This window comes from Musca autumnalis, unplaced genomic scaffold (genome assembly GCF_047663935.1).
Source record: "Musca autumnalis isolate F117 unplaced genomic scaffold, ASM4766393v1 scaffold_5, whole genome shotgun sequence".
Taxonomy (NCBI): domain Eukaryota; kingdom Metazoa; phylum Arthropoda; class Insecta; order Diptera; family Muscidae; genus Musca; species Musca autumnalis.
In genome coordinates this window covers 64,549,607-64,573,793 of record NW_027412088.1, presented here as the reverse complement: position 1 = coordinate 64,573,793, position 24,187 = coordinate 64,549,607, and the positions used below count along the sequence as shown (strand labels likewise).

At 35.0% G+C, this 24,187-nt stretch overlaps 1 long non-coding RNA gene across 2 annotated transcripts in view; it reads left to right on the top strand.

Annotated features, from left to right (window-relative positions):
• LOC141405197 (uncharacterized) overlaps positions 1-24,187 on the top strand; it is a 177,445-nt gene that overhangs the window by 137,587 nt on the left and 15,671 nt on the right. For both annotated transcript variants that reach the window (XR_012413159.1, XR_012413160.1), the window contains one exon: positions 2,038-2,070. This is a non-coding gene — a long non-coding RNA (uncharacterized lncRNA). The remainder of the gene's footprint in view (positions 1-2,037; positions 2,071-24,187) is intronic.

The following is a 24,187-nucleotide window of genomic DNA, read 5'->3' as shown; positions in this document are numbered from 1 at the left end:
TCTTAAATATATTCGCTTTAAAATCTAAAATGTCAAAATTTGGCTTTCTTAATAATTTGTCCAAACTTAGTTTAAGTTCGAAGATGGGTTATATCGGTCCACTCCTTTCGGTACCTCCCACAAAAAATTCGAAAATGTTCGGAAAATTTGTGCGCACGATCACGCTTGTAGAAAGTAACCGATTTGGTCCATACTTTGCACATCGTGAAATTTTTACCAGACTTATTTGAGGTTCCAATATAGACTCATTCGGTCCACTCCTTCGGGTACCTCCCACACAAAATTTCGGATAAGTTCAGATTAGTTCAGATTAGATTGTGCAATGGTATGCACACCCGCCTTGCACTCAGAAGGTCTGCGGTTTGATTCCCAGGTCAGGCAACATCAAATTTCCAACGGTGCCAAAATACCCCTCAGTAATGTTGGCGACATTTCCTGAGTATTTCAGCCATGTAAAACTTCCCTACAAGTGGTGTCTTAAGACACGCCGTTCGGACTCGGCGATAAACTGTAGGTCCCATATCATTGAGCTAATATGAATCGGGGTGCACTCATTGATATGAGAGAAGTCTCCCTTGTCCCGCCTGGGATGTTTGTGGAACATTATTATTATTATCAGATTAGGACCTGCTCTCTAATCGCTTTGATTTTTGTTGCAACATCTTGTATTCATTGCCCCCTATAGGACGGTACAAGTTTCATCAGGGGCAAGTCCATACTTCTAGAGAAAATAGCCTAAAAGATGCAAAAAGCCCCTACGCCAACTGACAATTTTTTATTGTTTATTGATTTAAAGCTCAAATGTCTAATTTCAAAATCATTTCTTCTGTTGATATACTCGTACGTATAAGAAAAATAGAAATATTCAAAACGTTATACCTCTGATATTTGATCAATATACTTGATTAGTACTGATTTAATGTTTTGCTGGTCTGCTTTAACATTGTCCACTTTTATAAAAATGCATCAAACCGTGACAATGTCAATAGGGTTTGAACACGAATTCGAAATAAGAATCCTACAACAAAGACTAGTAAGGACGGCGTTAACTTCGGCCGGGCCGAACTGTTTATACCCTCCACCACCAGCTGAATTGAAGTAAAGTGGAACAATTAGTTTTAATTCGTTTTTGAAAGTACAATGCTCTTCCGCCACACTAACTGAAGAATATCGATGTTTTTTAACAAGGTTTAATACCATTGAGACATCGATTTGACATTTCGACTCATAATAGGGTCTCCGACGAATTTTTCGATGTGCTATAAACGGAATAACAAAGTTAATAATACTCCCCATTTTATATGTAACAATATAATAACGATGCCTACAAAAATCATGAATGTTATTCGTAAACTGTGGAAATGAATTATGCAGAGGAATACATGAGCTTTCATATCAGAAAATTAGTGATATTCATTCCCAAAAATTTAAAATATCATTTCTGAGAATTGGAATCTCAACGTTTAATACAACCCTCTTTATTCCAATAATATTCTTTCATTGTATGACGCCACAAACTGTTAGAAATGAAATGGTGTTAAGTACACCATACCTGTAACAGGAGTTGAAATATTATTTTCATATATGTTGTTTTTTTCTACTTTTTCGCTAAAAAATACAGATGTAAGACAACAAATATACTAGCGTCGAAATGAATAGTTTTTTTTTTTTTTCAAAAATATGTTAAGTGCTTTGTATAAATGTATAATCGAAACGTGTAGAGAGTTCATAGTTTAAGCAGAGCTGAAGAATGTATGCAAATACACTCTGCAAAAAAATAATAGATGATGGTGGCATATACAGTTTCTAATACATATAGTGTAAAATAGTGTTAGTAGTACTTTGAAATTATACAACGATTCAAATTGGAAATATATATTAAATTTAAATGCAACTCATGGTTTTAAGATAAGTTAACACTTAGTTTGCAAATTCAACTCATTTAGACTAAATGTACACTTCAGTTTGTTAATAGAATAGTATATTATGGTATTTCACTTACAATATTCCAAATAATTGTTCTCTTTTCGTTTTCAGGACTTCGCTAATATTTGCATTTGGTGTATATTGGTAAGTATATATTTAATACAAATATGATGTTAAATATGTTTAATCAATAACAACAAAAAACTACAAAAGAATAACATTACATGTTTGCTGTTTCTCATTTTTTTACGATACACATACAGACACGGTAATATTTATAAGGGAACATTTAAATCAAAGGACATTTTTATTATTTTCCATTAGAGAACATAGTAGACAACCTTGTTAGAAAAATGTAATTTCACTTAAAACACTTCCTGTATTAAATGTACGTATTGGTTATTGTTGGCAATTAAAAAGATGTTGTTAATAAGAAAGAAACAACGATTATATTGGTATTTTCGAACATTTATTTAAATGTTTTGATTTTTATAGGAGATCCTATAAAAAGACACGCTGATCTTCTATTGGAAATCCCATTGCTCCTTAACGAATAGACCTATTAATCTGTAAAACATCTAATAGTCCTTTTCATCACTATCTTCTTCATCTAGATTTATTGGGCTTCTACAGAACATTTGTCCCATAAGTCGAACTAAGAAACGATTTCCCTTTTAAAACTTATTTTACAGTTTCGTTGAACACATAATAAAAAAATTCTTCTGTCGACGAAAATTGTTGAGCATGTTTTTTTAATGTCTTGACGAGCTGAGTCATTCTGGCGTTATGTGTGTGTCTGTCCATCTAAGCCTTGTAATCACGCTACACGTCGCAATTTTGATCGGATCGTGACCAAATTTAAGGTGAGGTTGTGCCGGAGGGTAAGAACTGTTCATGGTCAGATAATATTTAATGGTCCGAATAGGCAAAAAACGTATTTGGAGAATAAGTCAACATCTTATTACAAAGCGCATATATCTGTTTCTATAAGGGGTACACCAAAAGCAAACCCTGACAATGAAAGTAGAAAATATCACCTTAACAACGATTAAATAGGTTGTCGTAGGTGGTCAAACAACGGAGATTTCGCAACAGTCGGTAATGCATCCCATTCTTAATTTTTTTGTAATCACTCTATAGGTCGGAATTTTGATCCAATCGAAATTTTGGGAGTTGATGAAAAAGCTTAATTTTGTCGGATAATATTTAGGGGTCGGAATGGGCAAAAAACTCGTGTGGAGAAAAATTCAATGTTTTGTTCTCTTGCGAATATCCCGGCTTCTAGAAGAGTATTCCAACGTCAATGCACACCATTGGAAGAAGATATCACATATACATTGATGCAAAGCAGTTTGGATTTTATCGGACCGTCACTTAAGTTTGGTGAGAAAGAAGCATATTTAATTTGGTGCTGCTTTGAATCTATGTTTTTGGAGCTCGCATGGTGCACAATGATTCGTCTTCTCAGGTTCGTTTTTAGAATTTCTCCGGAGACTTCAGGCAAACAAATTGTAGTGTACCTCTCAAAATTTGCCGTCTTATATTGCTTAAGATGTATAGTCGGCTCATGGTCAGTTTTGTAGAAGAAACAGGCGATCATTTGCTTCGAAGTGCTTCTTCTATGAACAATTTTCGTAGGATTTTTTTCGCTTCGATGATCCACACGGCCGATTGCTGTTTTGTTTCGGGCTCATACGCATAGGTTCTAGATTCGTCTGTGACGATCTTATAAACGTAACAACTTCTTTGCACCAATCTACAAGAGCCTTTTTTGAGCAATTTTCAAATTGTCCTGGAGCTAACAATAAAACCCCATTTCAGTTGGTAGATGAAATTTACAAGGATGCCTCTACCTCACAGTATATAATATGGCGATATTGCATTATCCGTTCAAGAACAGCATTATTTTTTTCTGGCACAACGCCAGTTTTGTGACAACCCTCACCACCTTCGTTTTTAGCGAGTGTCGGCCACGATTGAATTCATTAAACTAGTTTTTCATAGTGCTATAGGATGGTCCTTTACCGACAGACAAAGATTAACTCTTACATTATTTTTTCGAGTAGTTTTTCCTCTTATTTGGTTAAGCAATTCTTATGCATTTTGCAATTTACAGTAATGGGCCGGTTGGCTTTGAATTACAAGTTGAATAAATTGAATCGAAAATCGCTCTTTCAAATCCCTTTGATTTCTACTGTACCAACTTGTATTTTCTGCCCCCATTACGATGGTACAGGTTTTTTCAGGGGCAAGTCCATTTTTCCTGAGAAAGTAGCCGGAAATCTGTAAAAAACCCATATGATACCATGTGTAGTGGTTGGAGAACACGATAGCTCTGGAATGGATCTGCCGATTCGGTCCAAAATTTGGTTTCGTAATATTTTGTCCAAACTTAGTTTAAGATCGAACAAAAATTCAAAACTTTTCGCTAAAATTGTGAGCACGATAAATTTTGATGAAAGTAACTGAATTGGTCCATACTTTGCACATCGAAATATTTCTACGAGAAGTAGATCAAGTTCGTATATGGACTACATCGGTTCACTCCTTAGCGTACCCCTCTCGCAAAAGTTTCATATTTTTGTTTGCAGTACAGTTTAGGGTCTTTTCGAAGATTCTTTAGAAATGCATACTGATGTTACTCCTTGTGATCCAGTTTACAGCGATATTATGTTTCTCGTGGGCAAGTCCATGCTTCCTTTGGTAGTGGTCCAACACCTCTAAGTTATACGGTAATATACGGAAATCACTTTTGGGCGCTACATCTATCGAAAGGAATGACTCCCAAAATAAGACCAACTTCCAAAATGGACTATGTCGGTCTATTCCTTTAGTTACCTCCTCAGCAACACCTTTGAGGATAATGTCAATTTCAATTCACACAGGCTGAGGGTATATCTCTGTCGGCAAAGTCGACTGATACTTTTTAATTATTGTCTTGTTTTAATTTCAAAAAATTGCGGTCCGGATGTGTCAAAATCTGTGACCACTGAAAACTTAAAATATTTGTAAATTTCTACAATTGCTTTTTATTCCTCAGAAATTCAAAATTTGATGTGTTTCGATTTGATTATTTTTATGCTATTTTCCAGCAGTTGGTGTAGTGCGAAAATTTTGTTTACGGTTTAGTTCGAGGGTGTAAGATCGTAAAAATGTGCTCATATAAAGTAATCATTTTAATGACAGAGAAGTTGTTGTGGTTTTATCAATTTCTGTTGTTAGAAAAAAGAGTTATTAACACCATCGTTTGTGTTCATTGTTTCGACCACTTTTGTTGTAAAATACCCAACAAAAACGGCAACACTGCATATAACATTGTACCCTTATTCATATTTCACCACACGAGTACTCTTTAGTTTCCTCACATTCTCTTATTTCACCATAACATGTTCTTTTTTTCACTATGACGATTCTCTTTATACTTTTCAACTGCATTGAATCTCTCTCAATTTAAGAAAAAAACGTATGTTTTCGATTTGTAGTTTTCTATTGTTATGACGTCAGCAGCATATACTTGACACTACGTTATATGCAAATTTCATACTCCCGATGCCAAGGACTGATAATGGCGCTTGGCATAGACGTGCGCCATGGTTTTTACTTCGGTCTATTGCCGGATATTCTATAAATAACACATTCCGTTTTCGTTGTCTCTCTCTTTCTATTCGTCGTGTTTCACACATAAACAAAAACAAGACGGAGACAATTTTATTGGTGTGTCTGCGTGTGCATTATGCCGCTTTCAATTATTCTTAACTGTGGAATTAAAAAACGGGAAGAATCATATTCGTTTAACAAGTAAGAGAGGGCTATAGTCGGACGGGCCGACCATGTGTTACCCAACACCACTTGCCTTGAGCATTATTTTATATTTAGATGACTTTTACCGCTGTGCTTATGAAGATATAACCTTAAGGCTCTGACCAAAAACCATATAAAATATATTGATTTTGAATCACGAGTTTGCTTCAAATAGACCCGAGACGAGTCCTCACTCTGCACTTTTCCCAAATTTTGTGTGTGAGGTACCCGCAGGCCGGGACCGATATAGTCCATATTCCAACGTGATGCCCTACGTAATGAAATAATATAATGTGCAAAGTTTGCACAAATCAAAAACTCCCCGATAGATTTATCTTGCGGATTTGTCAATTTAGTTGGTGTCGTCAAGGTTTCTTTATGCTTTTCGGTCATTCTCTCGGGAAGTATGGCCTTAAATTGAGAGGAGCTTTTGAATTTCATTTGCACCGAATTCTGTGTGAAAGGTACCCGAAGGAGTGGACCGATATAGTCCATGTTCGAACCCTACGTATATCTAGAAGAAATACTATGATATGATAATATTTCGAGGTTTTGCCACCTTTCTGCCAAAGGTGGTACACAAACTTCAGACCCAGTACAAAATTTTAATTTGCATCAAAAAAAAAAAAAAAAAAAAAAAAGACTGGGAATTCCTTTATCATGATTTGAAAACTTTTACATAATGATTGCGCCATTTTCTGGCATGCTGTAAATGTAGTTCTTTGCAAATAAACCAAAACGATAAAGTAACCCACTTATATGTTCGACAATAGTAGTTCTGTTATTTAACCGGTATATTGCTACAATTTGCAATCAACGGAGAGGTCAAGAGTAAGTTTTCAAGTTTCGCATTCCTAATTTGTCGGAACATGCCCCCAAGAATTCAAAATATGAAACAAGAACTACATTTGAATATTTTTCCCACAAAAATTAGGGTCAATTTCACCCGGTAACTACTATTCTATTATTTCCCAAGACGATTGGCATTCTCCTTGACCAAAACTCTTACCTCGTGCAAAAATGTTTCAGTATTGGGCTATAACTGCGATATCTAACGTGACTATTATTACACTACACAATTAAAACTGTGGTATCCCTGTATAAAATACGCTGTAACTCTGTTATCTGACCACGTACATCAACGTAATTTGTATCAATTGAAAGGTCAAGAGTTCCACTTTCAATTATAGCTATACCAAAAAATTTACCAATTTTCACACAAAAGTTTCGGTCCATTTAAACCTCTAAATATTATCTGACCATTATCTACAATTGCAGGCATATTCTTTATCATAAACCTAAAGCGTACTTACAATGTCCCGCCGATCAGACTACCATTGGGACCTACAGATAAAACAGTTTTTGGTCCATTTCACCCCCTAAATATTTAAGGATCATCGCCAAAAACTGGTCTAAACCCCACCTACATACAAAATGTCATGAATGTTGGTCCATAATTGCGGCCTGTAGCGTGCGTACAATTTTTAATGGACGGACAGACGGACGGACACGCATCTCAAAATCGCTTTATCTCGTCGAGATATAAATTTTGGTATACCACATGGGGGCCTACGACGAATATTTCGCGGTGTTACATGAATGTTTCGAAAAACAAACTTATAATACCCTTTCCATTCCATTGTGGTGTAGGGTATAAACATATGGCAAAGCTTATCAAAATAAATCGTCAATTTTAAAAGAGAACCTATTTTGGAATTTTTGTGGTATTAGTTTAGTGTTCTTTTTTAGACCGCCTGGATGTTGGTGGCAAAATCGTATAACGACGTCAGTATGAATTACTGTTGTGTAGAAATATATGTATGTATATTGCAGCGCGTCTGTATGCTTTCATCTGCACGTGCTTGTGTCTTTATTTTGCGAAGTGTTCAAGTGTAAGTGTTAGTGAGTGCGTGTAGGTGTTTGTTTATATATTTTTCTTTGTGCCAAGTTTATATAAATCTAAAATGAATTATTGTATGTATGTGTGATGTGCAGTTGCCAGCCATGTTTACGTTTTTCCCCGTGGGAGGGCGGGCCTGGAGCAATATAAATTACACACGCACACAATTTTTAAATTAAAATAATAATGATTTTTAAAGCGAAAAATTTACATACATATTAAAATTGTTAGCAGTTCATAAAAGCGGATTAACGGGGTTATCGTTTTCAAATAGGTTATAAATTGGGAAATAAGCGACAAATTCTGGATGTTGAATTGATGTTGTCGGAAAGTGGCTGTTGAAATTATTTCAGTAAAATATGTGAGGAGTTAAAAACAGATGAAAGTAGAAAGTTTGCTATCGAAGTTCATGGTTAATCACTGACATTATCAAAACTGACATATTCGAAATAACTTGCCATTTTTGGGTGGGCACCAAAAGGAGTAGACTGATATATAGTAGTCGATATAAAATTAAAAATCGCAAATGATTTGCACTTATTTGGCGTAGCTGTTGTATTCTATTGTTTCCCAGGAGGTGGGTTCTTAGGGTCGCGAAAGATGGGCATTGACAGAGGTTGCCTGTCAGTCTAATAATGTCACATTTACTCATTAAAGTAGGTCTTTCGTTTTCCCCATAGGATTTTATTATTACAGGGCGACATGTGGACATTATTTTCTTGATGGTTTATTTTCAAAGAGTTATAATGTTCACCGAACCATGATGGGAATAGTCGTTAATTGAGTTTTTACACTCCAATACATCTTTTGATTTAACTGTCTTGTTTTTTATACCCTCCACCATAGTATGGAGGGTATATTAAGTTTGTGTTTCTGTTTGTAACGCATTGAAATACTCATTTGCGATCCTATAAAGTATATATATTCTTGATCAGGATAAAATTCTGAGTCGATCTGTGCACTTCCGTCCGTCCGTCTGTGGTAATCACTCTAGCATCCACAAAAATAGAGATAGGACGCTGAAATTTTGGGAAAATGCGTCTTTTGTTTGCAGGCAGGTCAAGTTCGATGATGGGCTATATCGGCCCACGTTTTGGTATAGCCCCCATATAACGGTACCCCCCGATTTACGGTATTTTGTGGTTTTTAGCTACATTTTCAGACCGATTTAGCTATAATTTGACATTTAGGGTTCTTAAGTGTCAGTAAACTTATATAACAAAACTTGTGGACATAGGTCCACGTTTTGGTATAGCCCCATATAGCGGTACCCCTGATTTACGGTATTTTGACGTTTTTAGCTATATGTTCAGACCGATGTAGCTATAATTTGACATTTAGGGTTCTTAAGTGTCAATAAACTTATATAACAAAAGTTGTGGACATAGGGCCACGTTTTGGTATAGCCCCCATATAACGGTACCCCCGATTTACGGTATTTTGACGCTTTTAGCTACATTTTCAGACCGATGTAGCTATAATTTGACATTTAGGGTTCTAAAGTGTCAATAAACTTATATAACTAGTGGACATAGGTCCATGTTTTGGAATAGAACCCATATAACGGTACCCCCATTTATGGCATTTTCACGTTTTTAGTTACATTTACAGACCGATTTAGCTATAAATTGACATTTATGGTTCTTAAATGTCAATAAACTTATATAACTAGTGGACATAGGTCCATGTTTTGGAATAGCCCTCATATAACGTTACCGCCCGATTTCAGGTATTTTGACGTTTAAATTCACATTTGATATTTAGGGTTCTTAGTGACCAAAAAACTTATATTCGAAATAATTATGAACGTATGTCCATGTTTTGGTATAGCCCCATTTAACGGTACATCGGTATAACGGATCTCGGTATCCCCATATAACGGATTTTTGGTATTTTGAGAATTTTACCTACAAGTTTTAACCGAATTATCTGTAACTTGAACATTTTACATTTGAAATTCTTAGTGGTCACCACACCTCTCCACCAAAAATTGACAAGAAAGGTCGATGTATTGATAAAGCTCCCATATAAAAGTACCTCCCGATTTTCAGTAATTTGATGATTTTAACTACAATATTAACCGAACTAGCAGTAATTTGACATTTGAAGTTCTTAGTGGTCACAACACCTCTCCATAAAAAATTGTGAACATAGGTCCATGTTCGGATATAGCTCCCATATAACGGTACCTCCCAATTTTCAGTAATTGGCAATTTTAGCTAAAATGTTTAACCGAACTAACTGTAATTTGACATTTTAAGGTTGTAGTGGTCACCATACATCTGCATCAACAATTTTCAACATAGCCCCAATATAACGATACTTCCCGATTTTCGATACTTCGAGGATTTTACTTAAAATATTTAACCAACGTAGGTCCATGTTTCGGTATAGCGCCAAAACAAACCTCCCGATTTTCCGTACCTTAGCTTTATTTTTTGGACGAAATTTCTGTAATTTGAAATTTAAAAGCCAGCCAAAATTTTTCATTTAATTTAATATTTTCGTATAGCCCACATACCTCCGAACTAGCTGTTAATGACATTTGAAGTTCCCACGTTATGTACCGATTTTCGGTATTTTGAGGATTCTAGCTACAATTTTTAACCGAATTAGGAGTTATTTGACATTAAAGGCTCCCATCAAAAACTGTCAACATAGGTCCATGTTTTATTATAACCCCTATATAACGGTACCTCCCAATTTGTAGCCCACCAAAAATTTTCAACATACATAGTTAGATATAGGCACCATAAAAAGGGCCTACCGAATGAAACATTTTATGTACCTTATCTGACATTTTAACGTAAACGTAACGTAAAGTTGGGGACAGGAATGAAAACTAATTATTCCATTTTAGTTCAGAAAGATAGTGATATGATCCGGCAATCGGAGAAGATTATTGTTTCAGACTCTTTGATATATAGACCTTTCTGATTTTTTTGGGTCTTCAGCAGTTTCAGGAGATTCTGTAATCGGGTTCGAGCTCACTTTGTCGCCCTCTGCGAGTGTTTTAACGTTGTTTGTTCGGGACATCTGAAGGGGGAAGCTCTGTCAAAACCAACCAAAACGCCAAACTGGGATCAATCACGAACCGAAGTAGAATGTAATATATTCCGGCATCATTTCGAGTAAAATGTATTAAAAATGTCTATAGCATTATCATTTTTTAAAATTTCATTGACTTTGGCAACCCTGTATTGGCCAAACAAAAACATGGATTCTTAATCATTATTATACAATACTCTGCGCTATGTGGTCAATGAATAAATATATATTCTCAGCATACATAGCTACATTCCTTGTATGCCTGTACCTTCAAACCTCATATTCATGGCCAAACTTATCTTTATGTAACTTCGAAAGAACTATACGTACCCGTGGTTGATGCACATTCTCACTCAACAAAATTCAATCAACTACAAAATAAGGAAAAAACCAAAAAACTATCTTAATTTTAATACATATGCATTGCCAAGAAATCCTTTATGCTGTTCGCTTTTGATTGCTACAAATGGAATACATCTTTGTGTTTATTTCAGCTTGAGTCCATATTTTGTTGTATTCAAGTATTTGAATAACAACAAAATGTTTTACAGTGGATATGAAATTGATTAGTTGCGGGCAGAGGTTAGGGAATACTATAGTTTCAGTTGTCACCAAACAACTTCATCAGTTCCCTTTTCCGCCGACTCTGTATCGATAAACAGGTCAATAAGCCCATCCAGCAAATTAAACAAAATGAGAAATTTGCTATATGGCCCTAAAACTGATTACCCTACAATTTGAGTCGAACCAAAGAATTTCATATCCACCACTGTTTTTATGTCGTCTTTGCTTTGCAAAGAATACGAACATAGGAATCTTGCTTCAATAAGCGGGGGTAAAACAACGAGAAAGTTGTTGTTTTTGCATTACGCGTTGATCTTCAAGGCCGTGCTGATGCCTATTATTGTTGTTGGCGTTTTTTATTGTTGGACTGCAGAATTTTGCATTTTTGTGTTTATTTAAGCTTGAGTCCATATTTTGTTGTATTCAAGTATTTGAATAACAACAAAATGTTTTACAGTGGATATGAAATTGATTAGTTGCGGGCGGAGGGTAGGGAATACTATAGTTTCAGTTGTCACCAAACAACTTCATCAGTTCCCTTTTCCCAATAAGCCCATCCAGCAAATTAAACAAAATGAGAAATTTGCTATATGGCCCTAAAACTGATTACCCTACAATTTGAGTCGAACCAAAGAATTTCATATCCACCACTGTTTTTATGTCGTCTTTGCTTTGCAAAGAATACGAACATAGGAATGTTGCTTCAACTAATCAATTTCATCCGCCGCAACTAATCAATTTCATATCCACTGTAAAACATTTTGTTGTTATTCAAATACTTGAACACAACAAAATATGGACTCAAGCTGAAATAAACACAAATATGTAAACTTCTGCAGTCCAACAATAAAAAACGCCAACAACTACAAATGGAATGTTTAATATCTTCACTAGGCCGGGGCGATTTGAAAACCTTAATGAGCTCTTCGAGTTTCTGATTCCTAAGATTGAACTGAGCAAAAAAGTCCACTAGACCGTAGGTCTACCGCGAAAATCGAGCCTCCCGATTTTGACATTAAGTTTTTTATCCAGCCAAGACATTGATTAAGAACTCTCTAATACATCGCAAAAGCATTGGAACGTTCCTTCAGGCAGTTTTGGCCTTGAGAAGGTGCAAACTTTTCGAATGTCGATAAATGGCACTGTGCTACTAAAGTTGACCAGAAAAATATTCAAGCGTTCTGATGCAAAATTCTATCGTGTTGGGATCCATGGACAACGAAAATGCCTTTACTTCGTTTGGGTCACTTCGTTTTATTTTTTTATAACGGTAAAAGTAGTGAAAATCTGGGTTTCTTATATTTTCAAATTTAAGCGGGCATATCTTATTTTTTGCAAGACCAAAACTGCCTGAAAAAGTGTTCCAATGCTTTAGCGATGTATTAGAGATTTGTTAATTACTACCTTGGCAACAATTTTTGTTTTTTTTTGTTGGCTCGAAAATCTCAATGGTTTGGCTGTTATATGCCAAGATGTCAAAAAAAAAAAAAAAAAAAACGTAACGGGAGGCTCGATTTTCATCGTAGACATATGGTCCAGTAGACTTTTGCTCAGTTCAATCCCAGGAATCAGAAACGCGAAGGGCCTATTAAGGTTTTTTTCCTGCCACACAAATCGCCCCGGCCTAATCTTCACTCTGACAAATTTAAGCAAGCTTTCATATGTCGCACATGTCTATGGGGCAATTTTCTTTTTTGTCAGTACAAAACATAATACCACCATTCGCTACATTCCAACAGAGCAACAGACCACTCCAACTCCCACTGCGCCAAATATGGCCACAAACTGACCCAAATATCAAATAGATTGTTATATGACCGCATTGAAGGAAGGACGAGAACGATTTGACTTTATTTTTTGCCATCGCCCTCATCACATACACATCACTTGAAATGAAACGACAATAATGACAGGGTAAAATAGTACAGCTATAACTAAAACCAAAATTTGTTCATCATAGAGAAAAAAACAAATGTTCCAATTATTTTGGTGATAAGTAGACATCGGATTTTTGCATGTTTTTTATTTCTCATCCGATTGGACTCAAATTTTGGATCTAGGCGTTTTAAAGGTCAATTTTTCGATATTTGGGGTCATATCAAAAACATGCAAAAAATATGCAAAAAATATGCAAAATATATGCAAAAAATATGCAAAAAATATGCAAAAAATATGCAAAATATGCAAAAAATATGCAAAATATGCAAAAAATATGCAAAATATGCAAAAAATATGCAAAATATGCAAACAGATTTTGACCGAAAATCGTCATAAAAGTCGTAAAATTGTCATTTAAAGTTGGAAAAAACATCAAAAAATACATAACAGTGTTCTAAACTAAGACTGTTGACCGGGTAACGTCGATTTTTTTCAGCAGATTATTATGTTATTGAGACCATTACGACAGTGTGGTGTATTGCACCCGCATAAAGTTTTTAGTTTGGTCAGATTTTAAGACTGTCAAAGTTTGAGCATAATTGGAATATGTTAACACGTGTCACTGGGGCCTCGAAGTTATGAATATCTCGATTTTTTGGCTATTTAGTGAATTCTGCGACCCATTTCTCTGGAATGGTTAAAGCTTTTTGTCCATATTAAGCATTAAATTAAAGGCCATTCTGTTTTAACAATTCTTGCTGAACAACAAACTACGTAAGTATTAATGAATTCGAGAAGCCAATGTCCCGAAAAACGTGACTATATACGCCTTTGCACGAAAGTGGAGTCTATTAAAAAACATCTTCTTTCTTTTTATCAATTTTTGGAATGAAAACAAATCCCTTTAACATTTTGTTCTTATTTCAATTTATTCAAGAGTCTGACATCTTGTGGTTTTGGAGCTATCTGGGTACAGCTGACTACTTGAAGAACGCTCTGCTATGTAGTTCGCAACTTTCAAGATGTTTACCATCCTTTGCACCTCCTGAAAATTCGGAGTTAATGTTTAATCTTTAGAACAACAAGAATTGTTCTAGACCTTTTTCTAGGAATTTCAGAAGTTGTTCTTTTGGAAGTTTGGATAAAATATTTCTGAAGAAATTGGAATCTTTGCTTTTTTAAGATTTTTGTCGCCATTTGGCGAAGGTGCGACAAAAATATTTATAATCGTCGGATCAATCTGATTTTTTCAGTATATGCAAAAAATAAGTAAAAAATACCTTAGCCAAAAAATTTTCAATAGGGGTCAAATTTTTCCTATAGCTTCCATGTAGCGGTACCACCCGATTTCAAGAATTTTGAAGCTTTTATCTACGTTTTCGGATCTAATTGGCTGTACTTTGGTATTTGCGGTTTCCAATGGTCAAAAACCTTCTGCGCCAAAATGTTGGTCTTAGGTCCAGGTTTCGTTATAGCCCTCATTTTACGGTACCTCCCGATTTCAGGTATTTTGAAGATTTTATCAACATTTTCGGCCCGAATTGGTTGTAATTTGCCATTTAGAGTTCTCAATGATCAAAAACCTTCTGCGCCAAAAATTGTGGTCTTAGCTCCAGGATTCGTTTATTCTGAGGTTTTTTATCTACATTTTCGGTTCGACTTGGTTGTAACTTGTTATTGTGAGTTGTTAGTGGTCAAAAAACGCCTCCGTCTGGTATCATGGACAGGAACGGAAACAAATTATTCCATTTGAGGACAGAATATTTCATGGTAGGGGTTATAAAAAAGTTCGGTGCTACCGAACTTTACATTTTTACTTGTTTTTCATATTTTATGTAGCATCATACATATATCAAAAATATACAAATGTAAAAAATACACTCATAAGTAGATGCTAAAACAAAAATGTCTAAATATTTAAAGAAAAAATCAAACAAACAATTAAAACACAAAACAAAGAAGATACTGAGATACAGTAATACGAAATATTCACTGAAACGACCAGAGACATCGTCAGTATTTTTAATGTCACACACGGAAATGCTAATATATGCAGCTGGAACCAAATTTTTTGTAGACTTCACACTATTTCGAAGATTCTTCAAAAAATTTGGCGAAGGATGGCGAAGTTAGTAAAAATCAACTTCAATTGTTAAAAATTAAAAAAAATCCACAAAAATTTATTATAAAAAATGTGATTTCCAGTACATTTTATGCGAATAATGTGTACACAGTTTTATGTAAAAGTAATTAGGAAACCTTTTACTAAAGCTTCCATTTCGAAAGAAATAATTTTATCCTTTCAATGGAGGTAAAGAACAACTCCTAGGCGTTCCTGAAACCGACAGTAGCTCATGGGAGAAACAAGAACTAGCAGTGTACAAATGCCTAGAATAATGGGGTCTCACCAGCTCGAGCAGATATTAGGTCGAGAGCTTTTGTACCACTGTTCAAACTTGCTAGAAAAATTATTGAGAGGGATTTTTGACTGCAAGTTTGGAAGCACATCCGGACATGAACCAAACATATTCAAGCGATTTCTATTAGAATAGTCTGCGATTTTTTAGGTCCAAAACAAGACCTAAACCATGCGGTTTTGCAGATTTACTTAATACGAAAGGCATTCACAAACAGATAAAGGAAAGAATAAAATGATAAATCATATGTGGTACATTATTCATGAAATTATTTGCCTGGCATTGTTTGATCTGATAGTGTAAAACACCGTAAAGATCCAAAAGACGACAAAAATCGTAGCAAAGCAAAGATAGACATTTCTCCAGAAATATTCGATTAAAACTTAGAAAAATAAACTGCTAATATTCCTAGGAAAAGGTTTACCAAGCATAATTACAAGTGAGACTTAATTGTTGTTCAAGAGATTAAACTTTAACTTTACCCCAGGAGGGGTAAAGGATGGTAAACAACTTGAAAATTGTGAGCTACATAGCAAGGAGTCGAGTTCATCACCAAGTTGTCATCTATACCCAGATGGCTCCAAGACCACATTATGTAAGCGTTTGTCATTGAAGCCATACAATGAATGTACAAATGTCCATCTTTGTAAAAACAAAATTGCATTTGAAAAAGGAAATGTTTGATGTATAGCGAAGCCATTCCACGGCCGATATGTCTGATGAGACTCTACAAAAGGCGAAACATGTCACATAATGGTGATTGTGCGGGTCCGAATCTTCGGCTTTCCTTTTTCACATGCAAACATCATCGGTCATTAAGCTTGACTCCAACGAGAAATTAATTAAAATAAAATTAAAATAGATCTTCGCCCTAACAATTTTTGCCCTAAGGCCTTTTCGGGACATTGACTTTATTATCTCGAATTCAGTAACACTTACCTACTGTGTTGTACTTTTATTACTTTAATTTAATGCATGATACGGGCAAATAGATTTAACCGTTCCACATATATGGGTCGTCGAAGTCGCCAAATAGCAAAAAAATTGAGATTTTCACGTGTTAACATATTCCAATTGTGCTCAAACTTTGGCTATCAACAATGCAAAAAGGTTTAGGCGGCTCTCCGTCTAAAAAAAATCCGAGATTGATTTGTTCCTTTGAGTTAAATCCAGCCAAATGCTACAAATTAAGACCAAGAAAATATTGAATTTTACATAAAACGTTCGATATTTTATCAAATTTTATATTTTTGCATAGTTTAATAATAAAAAAATGGTATTACGATACCACATTTTTATACCCTACACCACACTATCGTAAACGGTCTCAATAACATAATAATCTGCTGAAAAAAATCGACATTAAACGGTCAACAGTCTTAGTTTAGGACACTTTAAGCATGTTTTGATGGTTTTTCCAACTTTAAATGACAATTTTCCGCCAAAATCTGTTTGCATATTTTGCATATTTTTTGCATATTCTGCATATTTTTTTGCATATTTTGCATATTTTGCATATTTTTTGCATATTTTGCATATTTTTTTGCATATTTTGCATATTTTTTGCATATTTTTTGCATATTTTGCATATTTTTTGCATATTTTGTGCATATGCAAAATATGCAAATATGCAAAATAAATACAAAATATGACCCTGCCATTTAATTCAGTTTTCTTTGAAACGAATTTTGGTCCAAACAGAATCTTCGTATCTTTATTATTAAAAAATATGCAAATATGCAAAATCCGATGTCTAGTGATAAGTTTTTGGGCTATAATTGCACATAGGAGTGTATCACCTCGGATTTGCAATGACAATGACAACTGACAGAGCCGTAATAATTATGTATATGACTTAGTGACATACACATGTGTGGTCATTGGTCACATTTGAATAGATTGCATCCTACCACACTGCTCAAGTGGTCGACTAACGAGATAATTTCCCAATAACGTTTTATTAAAATGTCGTCAAGAAAATTCACAAATGTACATATGTCTTGTACCTATATATGTATGCGTGTGCATTAGGGCGGCTCAAAAATGACAAAAATGTTTTTTGAAACGCCTACCTCCTAAGTTTTTTCCATTTGATCCAAAAACTTTATATATGCAATTTTATGGCGATCGCTTAACGTGCCCACGGGGGGATCTTTGTTTCTATAGTAATTTGTATGGGACTAAAGGTCAATTTTCACGAAAATGCTGTAAAGGCCGCATTTATGGTCCAATCGATGAAAAAACTTTACCAGTTCATTATTGTGGCTAAAAAAGATGTCTACATAAGTTTATGACGATCGGTAAACGATAACCCTTGCCCCCTGACCGATCTTCACTTCCATAATACCTTGTGTAGGGGCCAAAGGCGAATGTTCAGGAAATCGCTCTACAGGCCACAATAATTTTCCAATCGATGAAAAAACTTTACCAGTCCATTGTTGTGTATAAAAAACGAATCCTACAAAAATTTGTGAAAATCGGGCACAAAGTTTTTGGTGATGATCGTGAAATGTTCAGGGAATGAAATGGACCAAAAACAACATTTTAACCAATTTTGTAGCGGCTCTGAAGGTCAAAATAATAACCCGAAAAATTTTAAACAAAGTTTGAGTTTATGATGAAGAAGAAGCGTACAAACCAACGTGAAGATCAGATAATACTTAGCGAGTTAAATGGACTGAAACTTTTGTGTGAAATTGGTAAAAATTTCAATAACGTAGCGGTTAAACAACGGAAGTAGTAGTACTACATAAGTGGGTTTCATTACATTTTAGTTTGTGTGAACTACATTTTCCTTTCTTGCTACAAAAATGTCTTTGTCATTCAAGATAACTTTTTGGTTTTGGTCATAAGTATTATACATTACATCTCTGATATTTGATAATTAAATTTTCACAATCATTGAAAAGAAGTTCCGTGGAGAGCGATTGTCCAGGAATAGTGGTATAGGGTATCCCATGGTCGGCTCCGTCCGACTATAGACTTTTCTTACTTTGTTTTTGTTATGTGTTTGTTATGTGTTGTACGTTAGGATGTTTACGGGGGTTGGGTTCGTGATAGCGTTAGAGTAGTTTAGACGCCCTGTAATCGTTCGGACTTCCGCCTGAAAGATAGTGATATGATCCGGCAATCGGAGAAGATTATTGTTTCAGACTCTTTGATATATATACCTTTCTGTTTTTTTTTTTTTTTTGGGTCTTCAGCAATTTCAGGAGATTCTGTAATGGGGTTCGAGCTCACTTTGTCGCCCTCTGCAAGCGCACTTTGTCGCCTTCTGCGAGTGTTTTAACGTTGTTTGTTCGGGACATCTGAAGGAGGGAAGCACTGTCAAAACCAACCAAAACGCCAACCTGGGATCAATCACGCAACGAAGTAGAATGCAATATATTTCGGCATCATTTCGAGTAAAATGTATTAAAAATGTCTATAGGATTATAATTTTTTTAAATTTCATTGACTTTGGCAACCCTGTATTGGCCAAACAAAAACATGGATTCTTAGTCATTATTATACAATACTCTGTGGTCAATGAATAAATATATATTCTCACCATACATAGCTACATTCCTTGTATGCCGGTACCATCAAACCTCATATTCATGGTCGAACTTATCTTTATGTAACTTCGAAAGAACTATACGTACCCGTGGTTGATGCACATTCTCACTCAACAAAATTCAATCAACTACAAAATAAGAAAAAACCAAAAAACTATCTTAATTTTAATACATATGCATGGCAAAGAAATCCTTTATGCTGTTCGCTTTTGATTGCTACAAATGGAGTATTTAATATCTTCACTAGGCCGGGGCGATTTGAAAACCTTAATGAGCTCTTCGCGTTTCTGATTCCTGGGATTGAACTGAGCAAAAAAGTCCACTAGACCATAGGTCTACCGCGAAAATCGAGCCTCCCGATTTTGACTTAAAGTTTTTTTTTCCAGCCAAGACAGTGATTAAGAACTCTCTAATACATCGCAAAAGCATTGGAACGCTCCTTCAGGCAGTTTTGGCCTTGAGAAGGTGCAAATTTTCGGATGTCGATAAATGGCACTGTGCTACAAAAGTTGACCAGAAAAATATTCAAGCGTTCTGATGCAAAATTCTATCGTGTTGGGATTCATGGACAACGAAAATGCCTTTAGTTCGTTTGGGTCACTTCGTTTTATTATTTTATAACGGGTAAAAGTAGTGAAAAGCTGGGTTTCTTATATTTTCAAATTTAAGCGGGTATATCTTATTTTTTGCACAACGGATTTCTTTTGATCGTTCTTCCTTTTAAAGGGGTGAATAATATCTTTTAAATAAGCTATTATTGTTTGTTTTGTTTATTGTTGAAGTTCAATCTCATTTTCGATTGTTTGAGTGGAGTATTCCCCCATTGGCTCAACTTCATTTATTACCCTCTATTACAGAGAGTAATGTTTTTCAAACAACACTGTCAGTTCGTTTTGAAAAACATTACTCTCTGTAATAGAGGGTAATAAATGAAGTTGAGCCAATGGGGGAATACTCCACTCAAACAATCGAAAATAAGCTATTATTGTTTTAAATCGGTTAACAGATGACTAAGTTATAGTTGTTTATGTCTGAAAAACCCCACAAAAAACCTATAACTGAATTTCTCACAATTTTCAAAATAAATATTGAACAAAACAAAAAAACATTATATTTTTGAAAATTATGAGAAATTCAGTTATAGGTTTTTTGTGGGGTTTTTCAGACATAAACCAGTATAACTTAGCCATTTGTTAACCGATTTGAAGCAATAATAGCGTATTCAAGAGATATTATTCACCCGTTGTGGAAAAAATAAGATATTAAATTTGAAAATATAAGAAATCTAGATTTTCACTACCTTTACCGTTATAAAAAAATAAAACGAAGTGACCCAAACGAACTAAAGGCATTTTTGTTCTCCACGGATCCCAACACGATGGAATTTTGCATCAGAACGCTTGAATATTTTTCTGGTCAACTTTTGTAGCAAAGTGCCATTTATCGACATTTTCCGAAAAGTTTGCACGTTCTCAAGACCAAAACTGCCTGAAAAAGTGTTCCAATGCTTTAGCGATGTATTAGAGAGTTCTTATTTACTACCTTGGCAACAATTTTTGTCTTTGTGGTGGCTCGAAAATCTCAATGGTTTGGCTGTTATATGCCAAGATGTCAAAAAAACGTAGATAAAAAACTTAAAGTCAAAATCGGGAGGCTCGATTTTCATCGTAGACATATGGTCCAGTAGACTTTTTTGCTCAGTTCAATCCCAGGAATCAGAAACGCGAAGGGCCTATTAAGGTTTTTTCCTTCCACACAAATCGACCCAGCCTAATCTTCACTCTGACAAATTTAAGCAAGCTTTCATATGTCGCACATGTCTATGCGGCATTTTTCTTTTTTGTCGGTACAAAACATAATACCACCATTCGCTGCATTCCAACAGAGCAACAGACCACTCCAACTCCCACTGCGCCAAATATGGCCACAAACCGACCCAAATATCAAATAGATTGTTATATGACCGCATTGAAGGAAGGACGAGAAAAGGATTTGACTATATTTTTTGTCATCTCCCTCATCACACACACATCACTTTAAATGAAACGACAATAATGACAGGGTAAAATAGTGCAGCAATAACTAAAACCAAAATTTGTTCATCATAGAGAAAAAGTACAAATGTTCCAATTATTTTGGTAATAAGTTTTTGGGCTATAATTGCACATAGGAGTGTATCACCTCGGATTTGCAATGACAATGACAACTGACAGAGCCGTAATAATTATGTATATGACTTAGTGACATCCACATGTGTGGTAATTGATACCTCACATTTGAATAGATTGCATCCTACCACACTGCTCAAGTGGTCGACTAACGAGATAATTTCCCAATAACGTTTTATTAAAATGTCGTCAAAAAAATTCACAAATGTACATATGTGTTGTACCTACTCGTATATATGTATGTGTGTGCATTAGGGCTGCTCAAAAAAAACAAAATTGTTTTTTGAAACGCCTACCCCCTAAGTTTTTTCCATTTGATCCAAAAACTTTATATATGCAATTTATGGCGATCGCTTAACCTTAGCCCGTGCCCACGGGGGGATCTTTGCTTCTATAGTAATTTGTATGGGGCTAAAGGTCAATTTTCACGAAAATGCTGTAAAGGCCGCATTTATGGTCCAATCGATGAAAAAACTTTACCAGTTCATTATTGTGGCTAAAAAAGATGTCCACATAAGTTTATGATGATCGGTAAACGATAACCCTTGCCCCCTGACCGATCTTCACTTCCATAATACCTTGTGTAGGGGCCAAAGGCGAAATTGCTCTACAGGCCACAATTATTTTCCAATCGATGAAAAAACTTTACCAGTTCATTGTTGTGTCTAAAAAACGAATCCTACAAAAATTTGTGAAAATCGGTCAAAAAGTACCTTGCACAAAAGTACAGTAGAAATCCCTTATAACGTCGTCGTTTATAACGGCATATCGCTTATAACGACGAAATCTAAAGTCCCGAATTTCTGCCCTTTATATTCCACACAAATAAAAATAAAACGCTATCGCTTATAACGTCATATCTGTTGTAACGTCGGATTTTTGCGAAATATTTGAATTTTGCTAACGTCGAGCAATACGAAGAAGAAAAATTTCTCTCATTATTTTGTTTGTATATAAAACAACAATAAAATACCAAACATACGCAAAGGCAATTCTAAAGAAGAAATTGAGGATACTACAGAACAAGAATTACAATTACCGTCAGGGTCAGAGGCGTGTCTAGCTGTAGAAATTTTTCAAAAATTTTTTTAGTCAGAAAATTTTACAAGCAATGAATGTGTTTTGTAAACCCTTTCTAAACTCAGATCTGAGTTAAATTTAAAACCTATTTTGGAATTCAAAATCCCAAACTAAAATAACGGTCTATTTTAAATAGATCCGTAACCTATATTCACGTAATATATCTGCTGAATAATAAATTGAATATTGTTATTTTTTATTATTTTGAAAAATTGAATTGAATTTATTTACTTACTTAATAAAACAACGTATTTATACCCAAAAGTCACTATACATAATATAATTTCACATCTTTTATAAATATCGTTTATAACGACTATCGCTTATAGCGTCCGATTTTGGTCGGTCCCTTGACCGACGCTATTAGCAATTTTGACTGTACCTATCCTTCTGATCCATACATATGCTTCCGTTTGTAACGCATTGAAATAATCATTTGCAACCATATAAATTATATATATTTTTGATCAGGGCAAAATTCTGAGTAGATGTGGCCATGTCCGTCTCTGGTAAATACTCTAACGACCGCAATAATTGAGCTACAACGCTATATTTTTGCAGCCGAGTTTCTTTTTTCCATAGCCAGGTCAAGTTCGAAGATGGGCTATATCGGCCCATGTTATGGTATATCCCCCATATAACGGTACCTCCCAATTTTCGGTATTTTGCAGATTTTTGCTACACTTTTGGACGAACTACCTGCAATTTAAATTTTGAGGTTCCCAGTGGTCATAAAGTATCTCCACCAAATATGGTCAACATAGGTCCATGGTTTGATATAGCCCCCATGTAAAGGTACCTCCTGATTTTCGGTATTTTGAGGTTTAGCAACATTTTTACAGAACTCTTAAGACTTCTCCACAACAAATTGCCAACATAGGTTTATGCTTTGGTATTGCCCCCATATAACGAGATCTCTCGATTTTCGGTATTTTAAGGATTTAAGATACATTTTTGAAAGAACTCACACAACTTCTCCACTAAAAATTGCTAACATAGGTTAATGTCTTGGTATATCTCCCACATAAGGGTACGTCCCTATTTTAGGTATTGTGCGGATGTTAGCTATAATTTTGTACCGACCTACTTGTAATGTAACATTTGAGGTTCCCAGTGGTCACAATATATATCCACCAAAAACTGTCAACATAGGTAAATGTTTTGGTATAGCTCCCATATAACGATACCTCCCAATTTTCGGTATTTTGAGGGATTTAGCTACATTTGTTGACCGAACAACCTGTAATTTGTAATTTGGTTTAGGTTCCCAGTGCTCACAAAACTTCTCCACGATAATTTTCACTTGAGATTTCCAGAGAGTTAAGCTAAAATTTTTAAATGAAAGTAAACAAGCAAATTAAATAAAGTATAAATATTGCAATATACCTGGGTTGTGAAATTTAAATAATGACGAGGATTTAACAGCAAAGAACTACCACATTGCTGGTTTGTTTGTCCAGTCGCTTAAATCTCATTCCAATATTCACTTCATACTGTATTGTATATTGTGGGAGATATATTGGACTGTTTGGTGTTCCAAAACATTGAGGGTTAATGTTTATGTTCTCACTTATTTGAAATACACAAAATTGTGCCAGTATAACACAGAGTGCGCCCGTTTTTGCATTCCAACCATAATGTTTCCTTGCAATTATAGCGAGGCTGACGTACATATATACGTAGTTTTGTATGTTTGCTGTTTAATATGTGCCCTTTTTCCGCTTGTTAACATCGCAATCTTCCTCAAAATATAATCAAAATAATAACAATAATAAACCTAGTAAAGACCAACAACAGCAATGCATATGAAATCTTATGAAAGACAACATAGACCATAAAAAAAAGTAA